General features: G+C 44.6%; 1 long non-coding RNA gene across 1 annotated transcript; it reads left to right on the forward strand.

Annotated features, from left to right (window-relative positions):
* The first annotated feature begins 1,320 nt into the window (after positions 1 to 1,320).
* Positions 1,321 to 19,312, forward strand: LOC146352655 (uncharacterized). Its single transcript, XR_014787808.1, has 3 exons — positions 1,321 to 1,380; positions 17,886 to 18,019; positions 18,861 to 19,312. It is a non-coding gene; the product is annotated as an uncharacterized LOC146352655 (long non-coding RNA).
* The last annotated feature ends 8,683 nt before the right edge of the window (positions 19,313 to 27,995 follow it).

Here is a 27,995-nt window from a genome sequence, read left to right on the forward strand (position 1 = left end):
TACTGAGGTGCGGCAGAGGGTGCATGAAGCGGGACAAAGTGAGTTGGGTCGCTCCGAGGCACTTTGGCTGTACTTTGGAGCCCAGCCAAAGTACACCGCCACCGCTGCCACCCAGCCCCAGCTCCTTTCCTGGACCCTTGGGATGTGTGCCAGCAGCCCTCTTCTTGTTCCAGGGAGTTACTGTTGTTAAAACAGGGACTCCCTGTATATCCAGAAATAGATCTTGCACTCCCTGGAGCAGGAAGATGGCTGCTGGTGCACAACCTGAGGGCCCAGGGAAGGAGCTGGGGGTCAGCGGGGGCAGGGTGTCAAGGTGGGATTAAGCCATCCAAAACCCATTTTGGCTCCAGAGGCCAAACTGGATCAGGGGTCCCCAGAAACAGCCTGAAGTGAAGCGGGGGGCCCTCAGAAGCCCCAAAGTGGTCTCTGAGGCAGTTCAGGGGTCTGTGCACAGCCCTACTTTGAACTATCTATGAATCCTTGACTGTTGTGTTTTCTGATGGGAAAGATGGAAATATAATCTAGAGTTTATTATCCTTCTTCAGTGTAGTCCCTGAGTGTACTTGGCAGCCAAGTGGGGGGAAAAGCTAATTCTCCCAAAATTAAAGGTTGCTTTGAAAGAATTGGGTAGATTGGTGAGAAGACACGGTTGACAAATTGTATGGGAGTCAGAGATGGGCACCGACATTATGACATATTCTTGGAGAGTTGGGCCTTATTGCTTCATCTCTGGAATGAGAAAGATCAGGAAGATTTTCAGCCATATATATAGTTCCCCTTGTTGTAAAAATAACTTTGTTTTTGTTCTTTTGTTGGTGAAGAGATCCTTCCATTTCATTCTTGAAATACTTAATCCAAAACTGATACAATTTGCTTGCAAAATAAAAGGTCACATTCTTGGCTTGCATAAAAGGATGCAGTCAGCACTTTGTAGTGGAGCTGAATTTCTTCTGATTTTTCTAGTAAAGGATGAGCCCCACTTTTCCCTTCCTCCTTTATTCATCTTCCCCAACATTGGTTGTTCTAGAGAAAGTAAGCTTTGATTCAAGGATCATACACCTTCAGGTAAGAAATGATCACAGGTTTAAATTTAAACACTACCGTATACACTAAACTCCTGGGCATGAGTGAAGGTTTGAAGCCTACAGAAGCAAAAGGAAAGAAAGGTCAGGCTTAGAGGCCTGGAGTTTTTATTGGGAGTGGGTATCCCTGAGAGGAGTAGTTTCATTTCCCCAGTTAAGTTTCATTTCTTCAGGTTTGAAACAGTCCTTTCAGTTATGAGGGAGGAGAGTATAAAAAGAGAGCCAGCAAGAGCCAGTAAGAGCAGAGCCTGAAGAGGGAAGAGGAAGAAGCAGCCTAGAGGAGTCCAAATACAGCTAGGTACCTGCATTTTGCAACTTTTTTTTTCAAGGCCTTTTGTATCACTCAGTTCTATTGTATAAATACCTATAGTTGTGATTGCTTGCTTTAAATTTACCACTAAACTGTTGTGGTTAAACCCGAAGTTTCTGGTGTGTCAGTCGCCCCATGTCTACAGCCTAAACCCCGTGTTATTGGGAAGTGTGTGTGTGTGTGTGGGGGGACAGATAGGAGAGTTCAGTTGGCATCCCTATGCCTGCAATCTAGAGTGATACACTCCAGGAAAGGCTATATCACTTGGTTCCATTGAATGGATAAACTCAGTGGAGGCTGGTGGCTCTGATTTTGGTGGGGTTGTGAATCCATTCTGCATTTCAATCAGAACCAGCCAGAATTCTAAAGGATCTATCCAAGCTGAACCCAGTTTGGGGATAGGGTTCAGCACTTTGGATAGTTCCTTTATAGTTCTGACTGAAACCAAGAAGCAAATTGGAGCCACCAGCTTCCACTGGATAAACTTGCCCCTTTTAGGGCCACATGAGGCGACTCTACACATGGACATCACCATATGGTCAATATTGAAATCAGATTGATTATGTACTTTGCAGCCAAAGATGGAGAAGCTCTATACAGTCAGTAAAAACAAGACCTGGAGCTGGCTCAGATCATGAGCTGCTTGTTGAAAAATTTCGGCTTAAACTGAAGAACGTAGGGAAAACCACTAAACCATTCAGGTATGACCTAAATCATATCCCTGATGAATATCCAGTGGAGGTGAGGAATAGATTTAATGGATTAGACCTGATAGACAGAGTGCCTGAGGAACTATGGACGGAGGTCCGTAACATAGTTCAGGAGGCAGCAACTCAATCCATCCCAAAGAAAAAGAAATGCAAGAAAGCAAAGTGGCTGTCTGATGAGGATTTACAAGTAGCTGAGGAAAGAAGGGAAGCAAAAAACAACAGAATGGGAAAGACTAGAGATCTCTTCAAGAAAATCGGAGATCTCAAGGGAACATTTTGTGCAAAGACGGGCATGATAAAGGACAAAGAAGGCAGGGACCTAACAGAAGCAGATGAGATTAAGAAGAGGTGGAAAGAATACAGAGAAGAACTATACAGGAAAGATCTTAATGTCCTTGATAGCCATGATAGTGCAGTCACTAAACTTGAGCCGGACATCCTCGAGAGTGAAGTCAAGTGGGCCTTGGGAAGCATTAGTAACAACAAAGCTAGCGGAGATGACAGTATTCCAGCTGAGCTATTTAAAATCCTAAAAGATGATGCTGTTAAAGTGCTGCACTCAATATGCCAACACATTTGGAACACTCAACAGTGGCCACAAGACTGGAAAAGGTCAGTTTACATTCCAATTCCAAAAAAGGGCAATGTCAAAGAGTGTACAAACTACCGTACAATTGTGCTCATTTCACGTGCCAGCAAGGTTATGCTCAAAATCCTACAAGCTAAGCTTCAGCAGCATGTGAACCAAGAACTACTGGAAGTACAAGCTGGGTTTTGAAGAGGCAGAGGAACTAGAGATCAAATCACCAACGTTTGTTGAATCATGGAGAAAGCAAGAGAATTTCAGAAAAACGTCTATTTCTGCTACATTGACTACGCTAAAGCCTTTGATTGTGTGGATCACAACAAACTGTGGCAAATTCTTAAAGAAATGGGAGTACCACACTACCTTACCTGTCTCCTGAGAAACCTGTACGAGGGCGAAGAAGCAACAGTAAGAACCGGACATGGAACAACCGATTGGTTCCAAATTGGGGAAGGAGTACGACAAGGCTGCATATTGTCACCCTGCTTATTTAACTTATATGCAGAGTACATCATGAAAAACACCGGGTTGGATGACTCACAGGTCGGAATTAAGATTGCCGGGAGAATTATCAACAACCTCCGATATGCAGACGATACCACCCTAATGGCAGAAAGCGAAGAGGATCTAAAGAGCCTCTTGTTGAGGGTGAAAGTGGAGAATGCAAAAGCTGGTTTGAAACTCAACATTAAAAAAACGAAGATCATGGCATCTGGCCCCATCACTTCCTGGCATATAGAAGGGGAAGAAATGGAAGCAGTGACAGACTTTATTTTCTTGGGCTCCAAGATCACCGCAGACGGTGACTGTAGCCATGAAATTGAAAGACGCTTGCTCCTTGGGAGGAAAGCTATGGCAAAGCTAGACAGCATAGTAAGAAGCAGAGACATCACCTTGCTGACAAAGGTCTGTCTAATCAAAGCTATGGTTTTCCCAGTAGTAATGTATGGCTGTGAGAGCTGGACTATAAGGAAGGCTGAGCACCGAAGAATTGATGCTTTCGAACTGTGGTGCTGGAGAAGAGTCTTACGAGTCCCCTGGACTGCAAGGAGGTCAAATCAGTCCATCCTAAAGGAAATCAACCCTGACTGCTCATTGGAAGGACAGATACTGAAGCTGAAGCTCAAATACTTTGGCCACCTAATGTGAAGAGAAAAGTCACTGGAAAAGACGCTGATGCTGGGAAAGACTGAAGGCAAAAGGAGAAGGGGACGGCAGAGGGTGAAATGGCTAGATAGCATCAACGATGCAATGAATATGAACTTGAGCACACTCTGGGAGAGAGTGGAGGACAGGAAGGCCTGGCGTGCTATGGTCCATGGGGTCACGAAGAGTCGGAAACGACTTAACGAGTGAACAACAACAACTAGAACCTACCCTCTGTTTTTAAATCTGTTTCTAATTAGCTGCATGACCAAACAGTTGAGTTGGCAACTCCTCTTTGTCAGTTACATTTGGAGCCAAGTCTAAAACAAGTCTATGACTATTTCAATGAACTTTTGAGTTCAGTCCCAGGAGGCTGCTTTCCTAGTACAGGGATGTATTCCCAGTATTATCTAGCAAGGGCACAAGCAAACTCACCACTGAGACAACTACAGGGGTCTTGGTGTGGGAGAGAGGTGGAGGAGGAAGTTTATATCCTGCCTGGTATTTGTGATCAGAATCTGATGATGAGGATCATCAGTAACTTTAGGTATTTTTAGACCCTGGACGTACCCCCCCCCCCCAGTTTAGATGGCCATGTGTATTACTGAATTTATGAAGCACACAACTAACATTTTTCTCTCCCCACCTCCAACAGACATTCCATGCTGTAAAACTGCTTCTAGATTCCTAATATGTTCCAACAGCAGCATGAAAACTGTTTGTCCGCCCTGATGAAAAGAAAAAGATTCTGAGCATGTGCAGGTTTGCACTTTAAACTGGCTTAAATCATGGCACCTTCATGACTACTGAGATAAATGGAGTTTGCTTCTGTTGCCCAGATACCTCATCACTTGTCAATATCTGGTGGTCCTTTGGTGGTGGTGGGGGCTTGGCTGTGGGATCCTGGACTTTGACCCCCAGGTACAGCCCTACCTGCACCACTGATGATGATGATTAGTAGTAGTTAGGGATGAATGAATCAAGTCTACATATCCTGCCTTCATTGTTTTGCATGTATTCTGTTGTAAGTATGTTCCATCCAATTTCTGGACCAGTCTGCAAATGTAAAAACAACAACAACAACAACAAAAACAAATTTGCACTTATTTTAGTATGCAGTTTCCTCTAACATACCATTTTGTACACACTTTCTCCAAATACACACATTTTTGCGCTGAACATTCCCTAATGTATCTATTTTTGTACACAACCTTCCCTAACATATCTATTTTTTAATGCAATTTTTTTTTAGCAGAGAATGGTATGGCAAAATTCAGAAAAGTACACAGTCCAAAGGGTAAATGTGTTCTGACTATGGATGCAAGCCGAGCTGTCGGCTGTTCCCCAAACCCTGGCAACTTTTTTGTGCAGGAGGAAGGTTCTGCAATTTGTGCAAATTTCCAAGTAATTTGGGCAAATCACAGTTGAATTCATGTAAATTAGGGATGAATTTGCACAAATTACATAAATTCAGCCATAATTTGTGTAATTTATGCAAATCCAGCCACAATTCCTACAAATTCAGATGTAATTTGCACAAATTGCTCAGAAATTCACACAAATTGTAGAACCTTCTCCAAAAATGCGCAAAAATCCCAGAAAATCTAAAAACTGGTCTGATTCAGTGTAGGTAGAATCAGGCACCACAGTAGAAAGCAAAACAAAGTCGGGGGGGGGGAATCCTAGGAAAACTCATCGAACTCCACCCCCAAATAGATTTCTCTGACACGCCTAGTTCTGAATTGCATTTCAGTTTGGGAAGTGTAGATTAGGTCAGTTCACTTAAAAATGCAGACCAAATGAATCCTGCCTGTCCCAAATCCCTAGTAATAGTGAATTAACCCATAATCCTGATTTTTAATGCAGTTCAAAATGCATTCACTCACCAACCCCTTTGGGGAAAGGCAATGTTGACTAATAGGGATAACCTAAGCACCAGTAGCCCAGACTTGCATGAAGACTTGCATGAAGTGAGGATTCCAATACACTCAAATGATGAAAAATTGAAAGCAAGTTGCAAATGGAAGTTATGTTAAGAACCCTTAAAGCTAATTATTTAATGTGTTGTTATGTAACTTACATCACTTTTAAAGGTGCTAATTAATTATATCTGTATCCAGTCCTTCCTACAAGAAGTTTAATTTAGCGTTCATGGAGATTATCCCATGCAAGTTAGGTTAGGCAGAGAGAAAATGACTGGCTCAAATCATGCAGCAAGGTTCATGGCTGAGGCTGAGGGAGGGGGATTCAAATCAAACTCTCCTCGGTCCAAGTGTAACAGTCTCAGTCAGAGATGGGCAACTTGTGGCCCTCCAGAACTTTGGTCTACAACTCCCATCAGCCCTAACCAGGATAGCCAATGGTGAGGGATCATGGGAGTTGTAGGCAAAAACATCTGGTCTAAATGGTATTCTTTCTGGCCTACATTTGTTACCATGGCACTCCACTACTACAAAAGTTGCATTTGCAATGAAATACCAAAAACCGATCCATGCAGAGGTTGGCCCATGTTGTCACAAGTCACATCACTACCTTGGTCTAGGGCAGAGAAGCTCTCACTTCCTCTTCCTATTTAAAAGTGTCTATTTGAATGGCAGGACCATGAAGCAGATAAGGGGAGTTGCTCTGCCTTGTACTGGTCATCAGCCAAGTGACTGACTATTCAGTTGAAAACAAGAAGCGTTGGTCTAATTGCATTGGAGTAGGTGGAAGTGAGAAAATCCTACGGGCCAGGGTGAGCCGGTGCATCTTGAGCTTATGCATTTACTAGGATAAGTCTGTTGTGGATAGAACAATCACAATGATGTATGTAGCAATCACACAGCAAGCAAACAAGCGCAGGGGTGGGACAGGAGTGCTTGGATGAGACCTAGCTTAAAAACAGTGTGCAGAGGCATCATGGGGGAAAGGCAGTGGCATTGTGAAGCACACAACTGGATCTGTTGAGCAGATCATAAGTAAAGCCCTGCTGGATCAGACCAAAGGCCTATCTAGTCCGGCATCCTGTTTCCTGCAGTACATAGGAACATAAGAAGAGCCATGCTGGATCAGACGAAGGGTCCATCTAATCCAGCATTCCGTTCACACAGTGGCCAACCAGCTGCCCACGGGAAACCCACAAGCAGGGCCTGAGTGCAACAGCACCCTCCCACCCATGTTCCCCAGCAACTGATGCTGGAGGTAGCACATGGCCATCAGGACTAGTAGCTGTCGATACCCTTATCCTCCATGAATTTGTCTATTCCCCTTTTAAAGCCGTCTGAGTTGTTGGCCATCACCACATCTTGTGGTAGCAAATTCCATAGTTTTACTATGTGCTCTAACTATGCTCACTTGTGCTAGCAATGGCCAAGTACTTCATAGGAGATTTCTGACAGAAATTATAGCAGTAAAATTTAAGCACCCAGTAATTCAATTTTTGGAATGGTGGATTGCTACGTTGACTCCCAGCTGAGCACTCTGTAGATGCTGCAAATGAGAAGTACATTAAATTCATATAAAGGAGGCATAAAAGCACTGAATATCACAAGTAGTGTGAAAAGCGTCACGTGCTGATCTCTGTAAAACAAGCTGCTGCTAAAGGCACAAGAGCAGGCCAGGCCACTTTTTGGGGTCAGTTGGCAACCCCAATGCCAGCCTAAAATGAGTCACTTCAGTGGTGCCTAATTTCTGTTTCTTTATTTTTGTTAGGAGAAAGCAAAAGAACACACGTGTGCATGAGAGTCCAGATATACCCCACTCCAAAGTGGGTTCCATATTGCAGGTTGGGGTGAATGGTGGGTCTCAAATCTGAAAACCCATCCGTCTCTCCATGAGGAGTCTCACTGATGGAAATAACTATAAAAATTATAAAGGATTTTTAAAAAATAGTTAAGAATTTTTGCATATGTACCAATGTGCAAAAGGCACGGTCTAAACTTATAAATCAGTAATATCTAACTCCAGTTGGACTGCACAGACCTTGGAAACCATATAGTTCGACTTGTTGGAAACAGTGCAGACAGGTTGGAACATGTTCCCATGTATGGTGGGAATTCCCTAAGGCACAGAATGTTTGGAACAACCTACCAGTCACCTGCTGCAATGTCTTCGATGTCAGTTGAAATGGATCCAAACTTGGTTTAGTTGCTTGTGATAGTATCAGATTGTTCCCAAGCCCTGCATAAGGAGTTGCTATTTTGTCTGTTTCTAGCAGCTAAGGTAACTTGAGCAAGCAAGTGGAAGCACATACATGAGGCTCTGATGTATAAAGACTAGATGTTTAAAGTGTGGGCTATTATGATCATGCACAAGCTGACCGGCTGGATTATTTGTGAGGCGAGAAGGCAGGGGAAGCACTCCTGTTTTCTAGAAATATGAGGTGGTTATTGTTGGAAAGTCTGATGTGACGTACAGCAGAGTTGCTTTATACAGAGAAAGTGTGGCAACACAGCATTTAGCATTGGAGGCAATAAACACAGGCTAGAGCCAGTTTAAAAGAAGTTTAAATCAGCTTACTTTATTAGTGCTTTTATACGCCTCGTCAGAGAAGGCTATCTAACACTGTTTAACTGCAAGCATCCCCAGCTGAGCGTGTGAGTGTAAGTAAGCGAAGGCATGAGATCTGGCTACTTGCTTCCTTCAGGGAGAGAGCTGCATGGTTCTTGTTGTAGAGGCAAGAGGAGAAGGAGGAAGAGGAGGGGGAGGGAGCAGGAAATAAGAACTGAACAGGACGGTTTTGCCAATTGTTTTGTCAATAGGCAATGGTTCTTTTCGGAGAGGCAATGAACACCAATGGGTGAAGGAAAGAAGTTTATTAATAAAGCAAGACAATAGTTCCAAAGCATAAAGCATACGTTCCTTCAGTTACTGGGAACCCCAACATCTTATCATAAGATCAGCAGCAAACGTAACCCCATAATGGCCTGACTTGCAGCACTGGTTCAGGATCAGCTTGCAGAGAGGTTCTGAATTGGGAGGGTCCCAGGGAATCATTGATCCCTCAATTTCTGGACATGGTCCCATGACTTCTTACATTCTACATCCTTGTAGACTGGAAAACAACCAGCCGCAACAATCAGCAGGCAAGCGGTTGAACACAGTTAGCTCCTATCTCCACTCTCAGCTGGCCTTGACATTCTGCCAAAGTCTTTATCTACAAGACCTAAATATAGCATCAACAAGTGACTCTGGGAACTAGGCATGTCAGTTTTGAGGTGGAGCTTGGTGACTTTTCACCAGCTCGTCCCCGCCTCCCAGACACCAGCTTGCGGATCCTTGAGCTTGCCTGACTCAGCACGCGCTGAGTTGGGCAAGCTCATGGCTTCCCACCTTTTTGTGAGCTGCCATTTTGTGTAAAAGCGCGGGTATAGCCATTTATGGAAATTGCAATTTGTGCAAAATCGCAGCAGTAAATAGCACAATTTGTGCAAAATTGCAGGCACAAATGATCAGGCCATTTATCCCTGCTTTTTTGAGCAAATTGCACTATTTATGACTGCGATTTTGCACAAACTGCAATTTCTGTAAATAGCTATACCCATGATTTTGTGCAAAATGGCAGCTCGTGAAAAAGCGGGAAATAGCAAGCTCTCCTGGGCACCTGTGCACTGACTGGCTGCTTGTCCCATGTGCCTGCCAGGGTCGGGCAAATGGCAGGAATCTGGAGAGCGGCACCTGAAGAGCACGCAGGGGAGTTTCCCATCCCTACTGAGAACTAGCATAGCTATCTCCCCATCAGCTGAACAAACAGGCACAATGGCACTCTAGATATGGCAGGAGAACAGATACACCACTAACTCCTCGAAATACAATGGTCTTCCACATTTCCAATACAAGGACATTCTCTATTGCCCCCTAGTGTCTGGAAGCATATGGAGTTGTTCCTCTTATCCAACATTTGTATTCAGTGGTTTGCAAGCAAAAGGCAGCTCACCCCAACCCATCTTTCCCTTCCCTTCCTACCCTCTGTGCCCCCCAAACCCTCTCCAGATGGTCAGGGGGCTCTTGAACAGCAAGATATGGAACTGCAGCATGAGGGAGGAATCGGCTGAAAAGGTGTGAAGGAATCTTGTGCCAGTAAGTGCTCCTCTGCCACAAGATCCCTCTGCACTGCAGATCCCTCACACTGCAGTTCCACGCAACAGAGCCCTCACTATTTAGGAGGGCTCCCTGACCCCCTGGAGAGGATTTTTAGAGATACAGGGAACTGCAGTGGGGAGGGGAAGAGAGAGTTTGCTTGCGTGAGCTGCCTTCCACTCGTACAACCATTGCATTCAACCCATGGTTTTTATTCTGTGCAGATCCCATTTCCCCATCTGGGAGAAAGGAAGTTCCCCAGCACTATAAATACATTTCTTGGTGGTTGGGAGAGAACAGAATGTCTTCTTGGACCATTCCATTGAGAATACAATACTTTCCCATTTCTTTCTCTGTGTTTCTGTCAACTGTTCACTGTCTGTGATCAAGCTGAATATTTTGTGAATCAATTCTACCTGATGACACAGACTGATTGCTGAGCTGTTGTACTATTTATTATTTAGAATATTTTTGGAGTGCCTCTCCCCTCAATGAGTGCTACACTTGTGTATTTCTTGTTCTTTTTCCTATTTATTGTAATTATCTTTCCACCGAAAACGTCCATAAATATGATGATGATACTTATACTAATGCTGTACAAAGTGGGTTGTATCCAATTGTGTCATTTTGCTAGCGCAAAGCTTCTACTGCTTGCGGAAGTCCTGTTTTCACCTTGTACAAGTGGAAAATCCAATACTTTGATTCTGCTTGCATAAGCCATTGCACAGGCTATTGCACAAGCTGTTCCACAAGCCAATGCACAAGGCATTCTGCAAGCTATTCCACAAATTCTTCCACAAGGTGGAAACAAGTTGTTTCCCAAGGCATTTCACAAGATGTTGCACAAGACATTACACAAGGCACTCTGCAAGCTGTACCACAGGGTTAGTCACAACTCATTAAGACTTCATTAGTCTATGTGTGGCTTGTGCTAGTTGTTTTGCTAGTAACTGTGCAACCACAATGCTAACTCCTGTAATTGTTCTACCAGCACAACACTGGATATAGCTCAGAGTGCTTTTACAGATGGGGGGCTTAAGAGAATAGTGGCTGTACAGGCAATCTCCTGTGACCCCCATCCCCCAATGCCTAGTTTTAAGGAAGGACCCCCTCCGAGTCAGGCATTTGGGCCTGGCCAGCACTCTGAAGTACTGTGGATCCTCAGCACAAGCCAGAGGGCAGATGGTTGAGAGCAGCTGCTCATCCTCTATTTTGATCTAAGGAACTCCTCAGAGTGAAACGGAGGTTGTGCAGGTGGGTGTTCCAGAGTTCTTAAGCTGTACCACCAGCTTACTGGATAACAGTCTAATCCTGCAAGACATAAAGTGTTGTGTTCTTTGAAGCTGCTTCTGCCCCCCACATCCTGCCACCACCACATTTCTTTTTAGCAGAGCCAGTGTAAGACATTTTGCTTCCTGAGATGGAGCAGCAAATGGTGCTCCCGCACATTTCCAAGACAAGATGCAAATCACCCAAGGCCAGCTGAGGCAGAAAATCCCACAACACCAGTCCCTTTCCTGGCAGTAAAAATACAACAACAATAAATTAAATAGCTAACAATGAGGTGCCCTTTCATGACACCCATAATCAGCTGCCTGAAGTGGCTGCCTCACTCCATCTAATGGTAGGCCGGCCCTGCTTTTTAGCTAACCAAACAACTGGTTAACTTTTCAACAGCATATCCTGGTGGGTGATGAGCTTCTGTCCCTTGTTGACAAACTTGAACCCAAATCGTGAATGAGAACTTGACAGATCAGCCTTTAATTTTTCTGTACTTTCAATTCCCAGTCTGTTTAAACGGAGGAGGTAATTTTTCTCATGATGAAGCAAATACTCAGAGTAAAGTTCAAGTTGTTTGTGCTCAACTGTACTGACCCAAAGCAAAAGCTGCCTGGATTTGAAATGTTTGTTTATTAAAGTTCACAGAAACAGATGTTCAATGTGTTTTGGTTCATTATTCAGGCATTCAGTATTAATTTCTGTCATTTCTTTCACTCCACTTGATTGCACACTTCATTATTTGGTGAATCTTTTGGAATTCCATTAAAAATGTTTAGGGTGCATCATATGATGAAGATGGCAATATTTAATTAGATGATAAAGGAAATGACAAAGTTACTTGGATACGGTAGATATTCATGGCAGTACCTTAATTCAGTTCACTGGGAGCCAAAAGAGATGTGATGTGTCCATTATCAGATCTCCTGGCATATTCTAACCCAAGGGGGTTAATCCTCTTTCAGACCAAGGATAGAATTCCACTTTGAAGAAGCTCCTTGGGGGCCACATTCCAGGGATGGGTGGGACCGAGATAAAATGGACAGGGTCAAAGGCAAAAGGAGGAGTGTGATGTCACATGTATATATGTTAGGGATCTCTCTCTCTTTCTCTCTCTCTCTCTCTCTCTCTCTCTCTCTGTGTGTGTGTGTGTATGCACATTAATGTTATGTCTCTGTATTTTTCTGGTAAGTAGATCTAGAGAATGAGTGGTATGTGTGAAAGGAGGTATATTGTATTTGCATATGTGAGATGATTGACTGAGTGAGTGGGGGCATGAAATGGTGTGTTATATAAACAGGGAGCGGTGTCTATGGCGTTTTAGATAGGAAAGAGATAGGTAGGGTTTGTGAGGCGATAGTGCCTAGGATCTGTGTTTATAGGATTAGAGTGGGGAATGAGTGTGTGTGTGTGTGAGAGAGAGAGAGAGAGAGGATATATACAAGGTATTAAAATGACATATTACTGTAATTCAATCATTTACCTGCAGGAGGAGAATAAAGTGGTTATTTACTGTTTAACACCTTAATTCTGTAAATAATAAATATTTCTCTGTTTTTCAAAATCCCATGCCTAAGGCTTGTGGCTACCAAAGAGTAAAGGTGATAAAGAGAATAATATATGTCAGAATAAAAAGTCATTGTGTCCTCACATCTTGAGAAGTGAAGGTGATGGACCTGAGGTAAAGGTTCTGGTGGCAGCGCTACAGTGTGTGTGGTGGAAGGTGTTGCCTGCTGTGAGAAAAGGCCTTATAGAAAAGGTGCTCACATGGGTGTATAGGCAGGAATGCCAGAGGAAGGACAAAAATACCTGCATATTTTAGCTTAATGCTCTTATTCTTGTAACTAAGCTTTAGGAGAGGCATTTCAACCATTTAGAATGGGGGGAAAACTGCATAAAACCTGGGAAACCACCAATAGTTTGAGGGAAAGGGGTGTGTCTACCTGGGGATTCCCAGAAAGCTGGATTGGGACCCCAGCCCAGAGGTCCTACACCCCTCTTATAGCCCTTTACAGACATTTTACGTATACACTGAAATTGTTATTTACGTATACCCCCATGTGATGACTGACACAGCTTTGACCCTGGAGACCTCCGACAGTGCCTTGAACATTCCAGAACTGTGAGTGTGATTCTGCTCCAAAATTCTGCTCCCCTCACACCATGTTTGAAAGAAAAATGGTTGCTTTCCCCCCCCAGCCTCTTGGTAGTGCCAGTCTTGCCAGATACAGTTCCTGTGATACAAGGACCGGCCTCCGGCAAAGTACAAGATGGTGCCCGCTCCCATTCCATAGACAAGAATCCTGGACAGGCAGTTTAATATTTCTTCAACGCACTGGGACAGCACCTTCCACCACACCTGAAGGCCACAGGGTAGCTTAGGGGTTGTAGGGCAGGCCATAATGCTGCTGTCTCTCAGCATCTGCTGCCTGAAGCAACTGCTTCACTCTACCTAAGGGTAGGGCCCTTAGGCAGCCGTGACATGATGCTGAATTGTGCACTGTTTTATTAGACACTCTAAAAAACATATGCTTTAATAACAGACAGTTGTATGATAAGAATGTACTAAATTTAATTTAATTTTTGTAAACCACCCAGAGAGCTTTGGCTATTGGGCAGTATAGAAATGTAAATGACGATGATGATGATAATAATAATAATAATTTATTCCATAATTTAAATTGAAACTAATGATTTGGTTCAGTTCAAATGCAAATAGTCGCCTCCCCTAAATTGCTGCATCCATCTGGGTTTGGAAGAGAAGTTTTCTTTTTCACCTTTAAAAAAAGCTTTCAGCTTTAACGCCACATAATTCATGAACAACACAAGGGAAGCAACTGGATGAGTTACCTAATTATGGCCTGCTCAGAGATTTGATGCTGGAGGCGTGAATGGGGAAAACCACAGATGTGAAACTTTGGTTCAGCTCCTAGCACAGAGACAAAAACAGATGGAAGGTCAAGGATCTTAATGCAGAATATCTCCAAGCCTGAGACTCTGGCAGAATGACAGGCAGGACAATAGTGAAATGGCTAGATTGATAGGCTGAGAGCTTACAACAGCATATGAGTTGACATGACTATATATATATCCTGACCACGACAGATACCATGATGGATGACTTAACTTCCCTCTTTAAATTATGTTATGTCGCTTCAATTTTTTTTTCCTGGACACTTGTATATGTCACTGAATGGTCTGCAGATTGTTTTCCATCTGTTGTGCTTCAAATGTATATGGATGGACGTAAATCCATTTGTGAAGAATTCAAACTGGAGCTCTGAGAAAAGATTGGGAGGCAGAAAAGCAACTGACATGTTGGCCGGGGGGGGGGGGGTGTCCCCACTGGTAGAACTCTAACAACCATTAGCATTTCTAAGGCACTTTAATTTTTAGTGTTCAAAACACTTTGTAATAGACATACATTTAATTTACTAACAACAACCCTGCAAGGTAAGGTCAGTATTATTACCCTGCAGCCAGTGCAGATGAAGGAGGATGAGACTGAGAAATAGCAGCTTGCCTAAGGCATATCTTCTGTCATTTCACAGGCTAGGTCTCCATCACCTGAAACATTACAGAGATGCAGCCAATAAGCCCAGCTTGCAATGGGCCATATGGACCAATGATCTCAAGGCAGGGACACTCCCTAAAAGCACATGCCCTATGTAGCACTCAGGGAGACCAGGAACTCCAATTCCCAGTGTCCCTTGATACTGATTCCCCTGCATGCTTGCTGCAGCATGGAGAGAAACACGGGAACTATGTTTTTTTGGCATCTCTGGACTCAGCTGTAAAACTGTGTGATGGCATCCAGTGCTTAACAAAGGCTGTAATGGTGGCCCACCAAAAACCAGGGCCATTTCTTGGGGAGGGGGTGGTGGTGGTGGGCAAATAGGGCAGCTGTCTTGAGCATCAAATTTCTTTGAAAGCAGTACCAAAGGTTTAAATGGCATCCCATGCTGTATTTTATTCCAGAGGATCTGCAGGGAGCGGGGGTATTGAATTCAGTGGAACTTACTCTCAACAAAATGAGTTGATGAATTGGTAAAATGTTTTAGTGGAACAAAGTCGGACCAAGTAGTGGCGGTGGTGCATATCATGAAACCATTTCTCCTCGAATTGCAGGGTCAATTTCACCCAATATTTTGGGTTGAATCACCGTTTCTCTACAGCAGGGGTACCGAACCTCTTTCAGCTTGATGGCCAAATTCCATTTTAGGGAAGTTGTCAGGAGCCACATTCCAGTAGTGGACAGGGTCAAAGACAGAAGGTGCAGGGCCAAAAAACCCAATAAAATAAAATACCAGCACATTTTAGCTTATAGCTGTTACTGCCAGTAACTAGGGCTAGAGCTATACTACTGCTTTATAGCGGTATTGAAGCGCACTGATAACTGTTGGAGAACATTATACATTCAATATACTGCTTTTGTGTTATTTCCTGCTTTTTATTCCACATTATCCAATGTACCGCAACAAACACCATTGTGTGTCCTACAAGGTATACATGTGCAAGAGGGATATAGCATTATGATGATGGGCTCATAATGTCTTGACAGAAGGTGTAGATCTGGCCTAAGCCTTAGGAGAGGCATTCCAACCTTTTAGACTGGGAAAATAACTGCACCAAAGCTGGGAAACCACCAAATAATTGGTGTTTAGGGGAAAGGGATTGGGTCAGGGGAAGGGAGCATGGCTATCTGGAAAACCCTGGAGGGCCAAATTTGGCCCTCGGTTGTTTTGCTTGCTCTGCAGCTCTGAACAAAGTCCGTTCAAAAGGAAGTGAGCAAGCTTTAAAGGGCTATAAGCCAAGACTTGCCACAGTCCAGTGCTTGGAGGGTCACATGAAACAACTTATTTATATATTTTCTAACCCACCTGTTGACTTCCATCTTTGGATCAAAGGTGGCTTACATAATTAAACATAATTATTTTAAACTGTTAAAACATCCAGTTAAGAACAACATTAAAATGCATCCTACTTCTTAACCAAAAATATTAGATGGGAATCTGTCACATGGGTGGAAAATGGAAATAGAAACCTTCCATCGATTTCAAGGGGAAGGGGGGGGTGCATTAAGAACATTGATTTTGATGCAAAACAGCAATAATCTATCCTGGGATCAATAAGATGAAGATATCTGGAACTCTCTCAGAATTAATCTTAAAATAGCTCCTGGGCATCTAACAAATCCCTACCAAACCCAATAATTACTAAGGAGCCAAGTCATGCAGGTTGCAGGTTAATTGCCAATTAATACTCAATTAAGGTAATTATGGAAGCCCAGTCCTTTGACCTGTGGAGCCCTGAGGTGGAATCCTCCTGTGAATGACATCTGCCATTCAGTAACTTCTATTCTTGTTTTGACTGTGCTCTTTATTCACACCTGTTGCAGTTCTGTGCAAAACATTCTGTGTTGTTGTTTTTCTATTTGTGTGCAAACATGGAGACAGTGCAAGATATATGTTCAAGAATGATATTAGCCTTCCATCCTGAAATTAATAGGTCCTTGATTAGGAGCAGGGCTTTATGAAAGCTTTGGGACTGGGAAAACCCTGGCTTCTCAGCGTGGGAGGAAGGACTTGGTTTGGCAAAATGAGGCCTGCCCAGCAGTAGGAAAGGACCTCTTTTGTGGGGTGTGTGACATGCTAGAACTAGCAAAGCAAGGCTGAGAGGTGGCATTGCCAGGCCTCTGTGGTACAACTGGCCAGGTCTGGCTGTAAATTAGAATGATGGTTCATACCTGGTTCACACATGGCTGAGTGGGCATTCTGCACTTGAAAAGATGCCTAAATGGCAAAAGGCAATCCGGGGTTAATCCATTGTGCTTTACAAGCAAGCGTTTATATCTCAACCTTGTTGCCCCTCTTCCCCTCTGGAGGAGCTGGGGCTGTTGAAGGCCCACACCTTTCTCCTTTTCTGCAGCTCTCCTCCTGCATTTCCTGTTGGGTACACCTGATGTTTCCACTTATCTCCTGTGAGCATGGCTTGTGGTGTGTGTTGCAATCTGATCGGTGTGTTCTGGGTGTGAGACTTCTTTCTAGAGAAAGCCCTCCTCATGGGGTGAGACCTTTGGCAGAGCAGGTTGTAATTGTTATGGCAGTTTGTCTTCTGTCAGAGTCAAGTGCCAGGGAAAAGGAGCAGCCAGTCCCATCCACCATGGATAGAGGGTACTGGTAACACCATTAGACTCTACTTCTTATGACAGGTCAGTGATCCATGTAGATACAACAAGGTCATGTGTTGATAGCAATACTGCAGGGGTGTGGAACTTCAGGCCTGTGGGGCAAATCCAACCTGCCTAGGGTTCTAATCTGGCCCTCCCGGGTTCCTCAGAGGACCATGCCCCCTTCTCCTGACCATTGATTGTTTGGTGGTTTTCCACTATTGCACATTTCCCCCATTCTAAAAGCTTGAAATGCTTTTAAGCTAAAATATGCTGGTATTTTGACCCTGCCCACTTTGGCCTTCAGTCCTGCCCACCCCTGGAATGTAGCCCCTGAGAGCTTCTCTGGAATGGAATTTGGCCCTTAGGTTGGAAGAGCTTCAACATCCTGCTTCCTGTGTTTTCACGATACCATTTCCTTTGCTTTCCCCCGCCATATCTTTATTTCCCATACTCTTCATTAGATACTTTCCATCGTTAGATATCTAACTCTGAATGGAGACTGAGACTTTTGGTCTGGACTCTGTTGGTGCTTCTTCTATTTCAGGTTCTTTCCTGGCTCCTGTAGCAGCCTTCCCCAAACCCAGATGTTTGGGACTTCAAGAATGATCACCCCCCAGCCAGCATGGCCGGTGGTCAGGAAACCTGGGAGTTGTAGTCCAGAACATCCAAGGACACCAGGTTGGGAAAAGTTTTCCTATAGAATTGTCCTGTCATGACATACTTTTTACAGAGTTTGCCTCAAAGCAGTTTTCATGCAATCATTAAGTCAAGGTGATTCCATTGTACTCGTTGCCATATCTTTTCTACCCTTAACCCAGGATTCCAGGTCTAGAGAATGTGCTCATTCAGACTTCTACCTTGCCCACCCAGTCCCATTGGTTTCCTAGATGTATTAGGTACTTTACTTCCCCACTGTTATCCATTTGACAGGACTTATTTGAAGTGCCATCTGACCTATTAGTTAACCAACACCAACATGCACCCATTGAGTGTGTCATTTTCTTCTTTCAAGACTTTTATTGTTTTTCAAAGGTTAATGTTCTTAACATGGCCTGGTCCTTAATTTAACACATGCTGTTTTGCCACAATTTATATCCCCTACCAAATATTAATGATTAATTTTAATGGAAATGTTTTGTAGGCAGCAGGATTTGAACACAGAGCAACATGTGTGTTAAATCTCAGATTGAATTAAGATTTTTTAAATTGTTTAAAACAAATTAAAAACAAATGTTGCAGTGTACACACCATTTAATGGGAGTGTTTCTGTCCAGCCATGCCCTTCTCCAGCAGGCGTTCCATCCCCCTTCCCCCTTTTCCATTTTTTTTTTCTTTTCCAGCTGACACTCAAGATTCTGTTGCTAGTGAACATACTCGGCCCTCATTGGAATGGTTTATTAAAAACCATTTTTTTCTTGTCCCCTTAAGTTTAATTTTTTAAAAGTGAGAGATTTGTTATACTTCTGCAAATCTCTGGGTTTTCCTGCAGATACTGATTTGTTGTTGTTTATTCGGTCAGTCGCTTCTGACTCTTCGTGACTTCATGGACCAGCCCACGCCAGAGTTTCCTGTCAGCCGTCGCCACCCCCAGCTCCCCCAAGGTCGAGTCCGTCACCTCAAGAATATCATCCATGCGGATACCGATACCACCCTCTTATTTCCTAAATGATCCAATTTTTGGCTCCATTTTTTTGTCAGCACTCACCACCTGAGTTCAGTATTTAGAGGGAATGATGTTAAGAATGGCATTAACTACTGTGGAGAGGACATGACTTAGAAAAGAAAGAACCTGATGAATGCTGCTAAGCTGGGGAGGGCTTTATGGGGAAGTAAAGCTGGACTGTCTATAAATGGGGGTAGTAGGTACAATTAAACAATCTCGCCCCCATAACACTCTTAATTTTTTTTTAAAGAAGGGTGGGTGCATATATACACTTCTGTTAATAAATAAATAAAGCCCTCCATAGCTTCAAAAGGATGGGGAATAATGTGTAGCCATATCTGCACTGCATGCAAACTAACTAGTTGGGAGGACCTTTGTATTAATGAAAGGAACGAGGAACAATACACACTAACTTACAAACTAAGGGAGCATTTCTATGAAGTAAAAGGAATATTGACATGATGTTGCACACTGTCCCATGTTGAAAAACAACTGCTGAGTGTTTAAGTGTGCATACTCATTCATGTATAAAGTTTAGCTAAACAGGGAAAAAAATGCATACAAAAGGAATGGAGAGCTGCAGCAATAGCAAAATATGCACGCACAACCATTTTTATAATTCTGAAAATTGAAGCTGCAGTCATGGCAGAATGCATTGGCTCTGCTCCACAACATGAACAAACGAATTTGGAACTGCTGAATCCAGAGGGGAAATGAGGAAGCATCCCTATTGGTTAGCATTGTTATTGTTTTCCCATCCTGTGCCCATTTTCTTGTTGGGACATCAGCTTTTACAGCCACAGTTCATGGCTAGCTCACATGTGTTGCATGCAAAACATCCAAGATCCAATCCATAACATCTTTAGATAGGGCTGGAGCCACTATCAGTTAGTGTAGATCAGCCTTCTCCAACGTGGTACCCTCCAGATGTGTTGGACTAGGACATCTGGAGGGCACCATATTGGGAACAGGGATGTCAGAGAAATCTGTTTGCAGGATGGAGGTCAGTGCACTTTTGCTGGCTTGGCCCCCCAGACTCTGGCTTGCTCATCCACAACCTGGCCTGACTCTGCGCATGATGTGTCACAGGTTTTTTAGTGTTTTTTTTATTTGCGCAAATCACGATTTGCACAAAATCACAGCCATAAATAGCTCAATTTGTGCAAAACTGCCGGTGTAAATGGTCTATGTGAAGGTTTGTTGGTTTCACCCCCAACAACCCTGCAAGGTAGGACAGGCCTAACTCGGCCACAAATTTCCCCAAAGTAACCCAGTAGCTCCCACCCAGGCCAATAGGCACTGTATTTAGCGCTGAAGTTATTCAGACAGACCACACCAACTGAAGGTTGGATAAAAGTTTATTAAAAAGGGAATGGGCAAAGGGAAAGGAATAGGGGAGAGGTGGTAGGTTGTACAGGAAATCACAAGCGAAGTCAAACAAGTACAAAACCAAACAAAACTAAAAACGCCAAACCTCAAGGTGCAAACTCCCAAGAGTAAAACAATAAAGCTAGCTAGTCTATCCTATACATACCAAAGTATGGGCCTCTCAGCATAGCCATCGGCCAGCAGCACACCCTAGTACCATCAGGGCCAGAAGAGACACCCGCCCCTTCCTTCGCTCTCCTTTTATTGTCTAGCCCTAGCAACTCCAGGCAGATTTGGAGCACGCAATCCAAACTCCCAATCTCAAAGGAGATCGTTACCTTGTCGTGGTGCTGGAGCTTGAGCACCTCAGTGACGTCATGAGCTAAACCGTGAAGGGACACCCAAGATGGGAAGGTCATGGCAGAGAGGTCAGACTAAATATGATCCCTGGGGAAGGAAACGGCAACCCACCCCAGTATTCTTGCCATAAAAACTAAATGGATCAGTACAACCAGAGATATGTCAGTATACCATCGGAAGATGGGACTCCCAGGTCGGAAGATGGTCAAAACGCTACTGGGGAGGAACAGAGGATAAGTTCAACTAGCCCCAGATGTGATGACGCAGCTAGCTCAAAGCCAAAAGGACAGCTAGCAGCCTATGGTGCTGGTGGTGAACGATGAATCCGATGTTCTAAAGATCAACACACCATCGGAACCTGGAATGTAAGATCTATGAGCCAGGGCAAATTGGATGTGGTTATTGGGGAGATGTCAAGATTAAATATAGACATTTTGGGTGTCAGTGAACTGAAATGGACTGGAATGGGCCACTTCACATCAAATGGCCACCAGATCTACTACTCTGGTGGACAAGAGGACCACAGAAGAAATGGAGTAGCCTTCATAATAAATAATAAAGTGGCTAATGCAGTGCTTGGATACAATCCAAAAAATGACAGAATGATCTCAATTCGAATTCAGGGTAAGCCATTTAACATCACAGTGATCCAAATATACGCCCCAACCACAGATGCTGAAGAAGCAGAAGTATATCACTTCTATGAGGATCTGCAGCACCTACTGGATAGTATGCCAAAAAAAGATGTTATTTTCATTACAGGAGACTGGAATGCTAAGGTGGGTAGTCAAACGACACCTGGAATTATAGGCAAGCATGGTCTGGGAGAACAAAATGAAGCAGGACATAGGCTGATAGAATTTTGCCAAGACAACTCACTGTGCATAACAAACCCACTCTTCCAACCACCTAAGAGACGACTTTATATATGGACTTCACCAGATGGTCGACACCGAAATCAGATTGATTACATCCTTTGTAGCCAAAGGTGGCGGACATCTATGCAGTTGGTAAAAACAAGACCTGGAGCTGATTGTAGTTCAGATCACAAACTAATTATTGCACAATTTAGAATCAGACTAAAGAGAATAGGGAAGACCCACAGATCAGTTAGATATGAGCTCACTAATATTCCTCATGAATATGCAGTGGAGGTGAAGAATAGATTTAACGGACTAGATTTAGTAGATAAGGTGCCGGAAGAACTATGGACACAAGTTCGCAACATTGTTCAGGAGGCGGCAACAAAAAACCTCCCAAAGAAAAAGAAAACCAAGAAGGCAAGATGGCTGTCTGCTGAGACACTGGAAGCAGCCCAAGAAAGAAGGAAAGCAAAAGGCAACAGTGATAGAGGGAGATATGCCCAATTAAATGCAAAATTCCAGAGGTTAGCCAGAAGAGATCAGGAATTATTTTTAAACAAGCAATGTGCGGAAGCGGAAGAAGATAATAGAATAGGAAGGACAAGAGACTTCTTCCAGAAAATTAGAAACATCAGAGGTAAATTCCAGGCAAAAATGGGTATGATCAAAAACAAAGATGGCAAGGACCTAACAGAAGCAGAAGAGATCAAGAAAAGGTGGCAAGAATATACGGAAGATCTGTATAGGAAGGATAATAATATTGGGGACAGATATGATGGTGTGGTCAGTGAGCTAGAGCCAGACATCCTGAAGAGTGAGGTTGAATGGGCCTTAAGAAGCATTGCTAATAACAAGGCAGCAGGAGACGACAGTATCCCAGCTGAACTGTTTAAAATCTTGCAAGATGATGCTGTCAAGTACGGATGTACGAAAGTTCCGCCACGGATCTCAGGGAGGCCGAATGCCAGTGTATTCGGCCCCCCGAAATCGGTGGCGGAACGGCCTGCCATTCCCCCGCCCCCCCACAGGACGGGACTTACCTTGGGCAGATCTTCCTGGTGGCGGCGGCCGGTCTGACCGGCTGCCGCCGCCGCCATTTCCAGGTTAAAAAACAAAACAAAACAAAACAACGTGATAGGCTACGTAAAGATTTACGTAGCCTATCACGGCTAGATTTTAAAAAAACACCATGATAGGCTACGTAAATCTTTTTGTAAAGATTTAACAAAAATCTTGTTATCTAACAAAAATCTACGTAAATCTTTAGACACTACGCTATTTGCGTTCCCCTTATTTTCGCCATCTTAGTCTACATAAATGTTTAGGTAGACTAAGATGTGTCAAAATAAGGAATGCAAATGGCGGCGGCCATGGCCGCCGCCATTTGCGTACGCGCATTTTTGTTTTTTGTTTTTAAATCAGCCGTGATAGGCTACGTAAAGATTTACGTAGCCTATCACAGCTGACTACAGGGACGCAAACGGCGGTGGCTACGGCCGCCGTCATCTGCGTCCCTGCTAGCCAGTGGCCGGATGTCCAGCTGCTGGCGGAGCCGGCTGGCGGCTCCGCAGAATTGCTACGGAGCACAGCCAGCCAGCCAGGATTCCAGGGGGGGAGGAACGGAGCACCTCCCCCCCGTCCAGGATTCCGGGGGGAGGGACAGAGCGCCTCCCCCCCCACCATCAGCATAATCCCCGAAAGGTAAGTGATTTTCATACATCCCTACTGTCAAGGTGATGCATGACATATGCCAGCAAATTTGGAAAACACAAGAATGGCCAACAGATTGGAAAAGATCAACTTATATCCCCATACCAAAAAAGGGAAGCACCAAAGAATGTTCAAACTATCGGACAGTGGCACTTATTTCACATGCCAGTAAGGTAATGCTCAAGATCTTGCAAGGTAGACTCCAGCAATTCAAGGAACGAGAATTGCCAAATGTACAAGCTGGGTTTAGAAAAGGCAGAGGACTAGAGACCAAACTGCCAATATCCGCTGGATAATGGAGAAAGCCAGGGAGTTTCAGAAAAACATCTATTTCTGTTTTATTGACTATTCTAAAGTAGGGTTGGTGGAGAATTTCTCCACGAATCTTCGGGAGGCCGAGTGCTGATGCATTCGGCCCCCCGAAAGTGTTGGGGAAATTCTCCGCCGGCCCTCCCCCCCCCCGGGATGGGACTTACCTTCGGCAAATGTCCCTCTCGGTGGCGGGTCCCGGCGGCGGTTCGGCGGCGGTTCGGCAGCGGCGGATCATAACAAATTGTGGCAAGTTCTTGGTGGTGTGGGGATACCAAGTCATCTTGTCTGCCTCCTGTGGAATCTGTATAACGACCAAGTAGCAACGATAAGAACAGACCACGGAACAACGGACTGGTTTAAAATTGGGAAAGGAGTACGGCAGGGTTGTATACTCTCACCCTACCTATTCAACGTGTATGCAGAACACATCATGCGACGTGCTGGGCTTGATGAAGCCAAGGCTGGAGTTAAAATCGCTGGAAGAAACATTAAGAATCTCAGATATGCAGATGATACCACTTTGATGGCTGAAAGTGAGGAGGAGCTGAGGAACCTTATGACGAAGGTGAAAGAAGAAAGTGCAAAAGCTGGGTTACAGTTAAACCTCAAACAAACCAAGATTATGGTAACCAGCTTGATTGATAACTGGCAAATAGAGGGAGAAAATGTGAAGGCAGTGACAGACTTTGTCTTTCTAGGCGCAAAGATTACTGTAGACGCTGACTGCAGCCAGGAAATCAGAAGACGTTTACTTCTTGGGAGGAGAGCAATGACAAATCTTGATAAAATACTGAAGAGCAGAGACATCACACTGACAACAAAGGTCCGCATAGTGAAAGCAATGGTATTCCCCATAGTAACCTATGGCTGCAAGAGCTGGACCATAAAGAAGGCTGAGCGAAGGAAGATTGATGCTTTTGAACTGTGGTGCTGGAGGAAAATTCTGCCTTGGACTGCAAGAAGATCAAACCAGTCCATACTCCAGGAAATAAAGCCAGACTGCTCGCTTGAAGGAAGGATATGAAAGGCAAAACTGAAGTACTTTGGCGTAGGGATGTCAGAGAATTTCTCCACGAATCTTGGGGAGGCCGAATGCCAGTGCATTTGGCCCCCCAAAATTGGTGGAGAAATGGTGAAGAAAAAAAAAAGTGAAAGAAAAAAAGCCCACGCGTACGCAAATGGCGGCGCCCATGGGTGCTGCCATTTGCGTTCCTTATTTTGGCACGTGTAGTCTACGTAAAGATTTACGTAGACTATGGCGAAAATAAGGGGAACGCAATTTGCTTAAATGTTTACGTAGACTACATGTGCCAAAATAAGGAACGCAAATGGCAGCGCCCATGGGCGCCGCCATTTGCGTATGTGCGTTGTTGTTTTTTTCACTCAGCCGTGATAGGCTACGTAAACATTTACGTAGCCTATCACGGCTGACTGCAGGGATGCAAATGGCGGCGGCTATGGCCACCGCTGTTTGCGTCCCGGCAGGACAGGAGGATTCGCGGCCGGAGGGACGGGGCGCCTCCCCCCCGGCCAGAATTTCGGGGGGGAGGGACGGGGCGCCTCCCCCCCAGCCAGAATTTCGGGGGGAGGGACAGAGCGCCTCCCCCCCACCGCGAATCAAGCTTCGGGTTCAGGTAAGGGACTTACGTACATCCCTACTTTGGCGGCGTTTGGCCACATACTGAGAAGACAGGATACCCTGGAGAAGATGCTGATGCTAGGGAAAGTGGAAGGCAAAAGGAAGAGGGGCTGACCAAGGGCAAGGTGGATGGATGATTTACTGGAGGTGACAGACTCGACCTTGGGGGAGCTGGGGGTGGCGACGGCCGACAGGAAGTTCTGGCGTGGGCTGGTCCTTGAAGTCACGAAGAGTCGGAAGCGACTGACTGAATAAACAACAATCCAAACTCAGTCTCAGGTCACCCCATCCCACCCTCCCAAGGAGGTTGCATCTTCCCACCAGGCACGGCTGTTATCACTTTCCCAGTTAGACAGAACAGCTCATGGCCTTGAGCTGCCAGGCTGAAAAAGGCCCCAAACCCATCAATCTCCAGGTGCTGTGGTATATGTGACTATCCCAAAGGCCCTCAAAAAAGCTTTACTCTATTAACCCATTCTTGACAGTCTAATTTGCACAAGCTAGGCCATTTACACACACAAATCATGCTATTTATGGCTGCAATTTTGCGCAAATCATGATTTGCACAAATAAAATAACACCCGGTAAAAGTTCCCACGTTTCAGGAACTAACCCATGACGCAGCTCACAAATGCAAGCTGTTGGGGTGCTGCGGGGATTCACTGGGCCCCAAAGTGCTAGATTTCCCCATGATGGACAACTCTAGCTGAGAAAAGCTGGTGTAGACAATACTGACCTAGAAGAACTGCTAGTCTTACTTGGTATTTTTTGTTTTTCAGATGTTAAGTCATGTCTGACTCTTCATGACCCCATGGACCATAGCACGCCAGGTCTTCCTGTCCTCCGCTCTCTCCTGGAGAGTGCTCAAGTTCAGATCTCTGGGCTCAATCAGCCCCCCTTGATCCATAGCCCACCCACCCGTCCCTCCAGACCAACTCAGTTTGGCTTGCAGGCACACCTCAACCCCCTCCCTTCCCAGCGAAGGAGATGGTAGCCACTGAATTTAGTACTGACCCAGAAAAAAATAGCAGCAAGGATTTTGAGGTAGATGTTTATTCACTAATAAGGGGTAAGGGAATGAGAAGAGAAGCAAGACAAAGTACAATTTAGAATCTCCCCGAATATCAACTCCCCATTTGGAAGCCCAACACAGACTAAAACAAGAAAAGACTACATAACCCTAGTCTACCCACACTTCCGAGTAGGATCCTTAGATAATGCCAGCGCTCCAACACCTTCCACTTGGACCAGATGGAAACCTACAGACAAAGAAGAGTGGCTACAGGGCTCTTTTTATCCCATTCCAAACCCAGTCCTTTGTTCTTTCATCCCCCTTCCCTCTCTCCCTCAGGGAGGATGAGCTGGACTTTTTCACACTTCTCCAGCTGTGCTGGCCTCTTGGCAGGCCAAATAGTTTTACAACCTTGGGCTCCTGACAAGGTCTCTGTCCTGGTGCCTTCAATCCTGGTATGCCCACATCTCTTCCTCCCACCAGGTGTCTGGCTTATAAATCTTCTTGCCGAATCCCACTCTCTTTCCTACCCTAAAACACTAAAACACCATCTAAAACTATGCAAGGTAAAATTAACTCTTTCCCACCGCCACTTCAGCCCCATAGGCCTTCTCCTTGACTTACATAGCAGTCCTATATAAGTATGTGTTTGGGAAGTGGGGGATGACTTTCCCTACTGGTTGACCCTGGGCCGTCTCAAGATATTTTGGTGCTCTAGATGAAGTACCATTGTGGCACCTGCACGCTACCACTATTAGTTCCTGAAAAACATGGAATGGGTTCATGGGGCCGCTAACTGCTCCAATGCTCTCATTGGCTGCATCCCCAAAGTTAGCAAGCTGATTGGTTCAGCTTGCTGCTTCACACAGTAGGGGAAATATTGTGATTTGAAATGGCACACAGTTCCAGCTTGGACTGCCAATGCAGCACTTTCCTTTTACTGTGCGCCAAGACTGGGCCACCATTTCTGCTGCCTGTTTGGGGGTTGTTCGGCACACTGGATCTCTTGGCACCCTAGGCAACTGCCCACTTTGCCTCTCCCTAGAAATGGCCCTGGGTTGACCCCTTCTACACTTGACTTATAAAAAAGCTGACCAGTTCTACTTGGACCAACGATTGTGTAAAAGAGCTTAAGTTTTGGTTGTGTATTGGAGAACAAAAAGTGATGATTAGCCTATTCAGCTGTCCTGGCATGATGGGGGTAATTTACACAGTGCTCCAGAGGATATATTGACTTGAGTTAATCAGAAAGTAGGCATTTGTATCTAGCATAATGAGTATGATCTGCTTGCTCCCTCTGATGGCTGCTGCAAATAGCAAGCAATATTCATGGCCAAACTGAAATGGCAAGTGTCCCTTTAACATCTTAATTTAAGGTTTCATATATTTAGATATAAACTAAACTCCAGTGTATTGATTTGGGTAAAGAGACATTTCTCATTATTTCTGTCAGGAGGTCACCCCTGCTGCCTTCTGAGATCCTCAGGTAGCCAGAATCAATAGGGCTCTTTTCCAAGGCTTTATTCCCATTCAACCTAATGACGCTTACAGATGCTAATTGCTTGATCCTACAAGTGAGACTTAAGAGAGCTGCCTACTTGGGGGTTCTAACCTTAGGAATCAGTTGATCTCTGTTTGGAGAGGAAGGCAGGAAACCTCTGTACTTATGGGCTAGGAGGAGAGAGTCCACCCCTTTCCCATGGGTCATCAGGGCGCCGCTGTTGCCG

The sequence above is a fragment of the Heloderma suspectum genome, chromosome 2 (assembly GCF_057233095.1).
Source record: "Heloderma suspectum isolate Gila_16-S chromosome 2, 16-S_ref, whole genome shotgun sequence".
NCBI classification, from domain to species: domain Eukaryota; kingdom Metazoa; phylum Chordata; class Lepidosauria; order Squamata; family Helodermatidae; genus Heloderma; species Heloderma suspectum.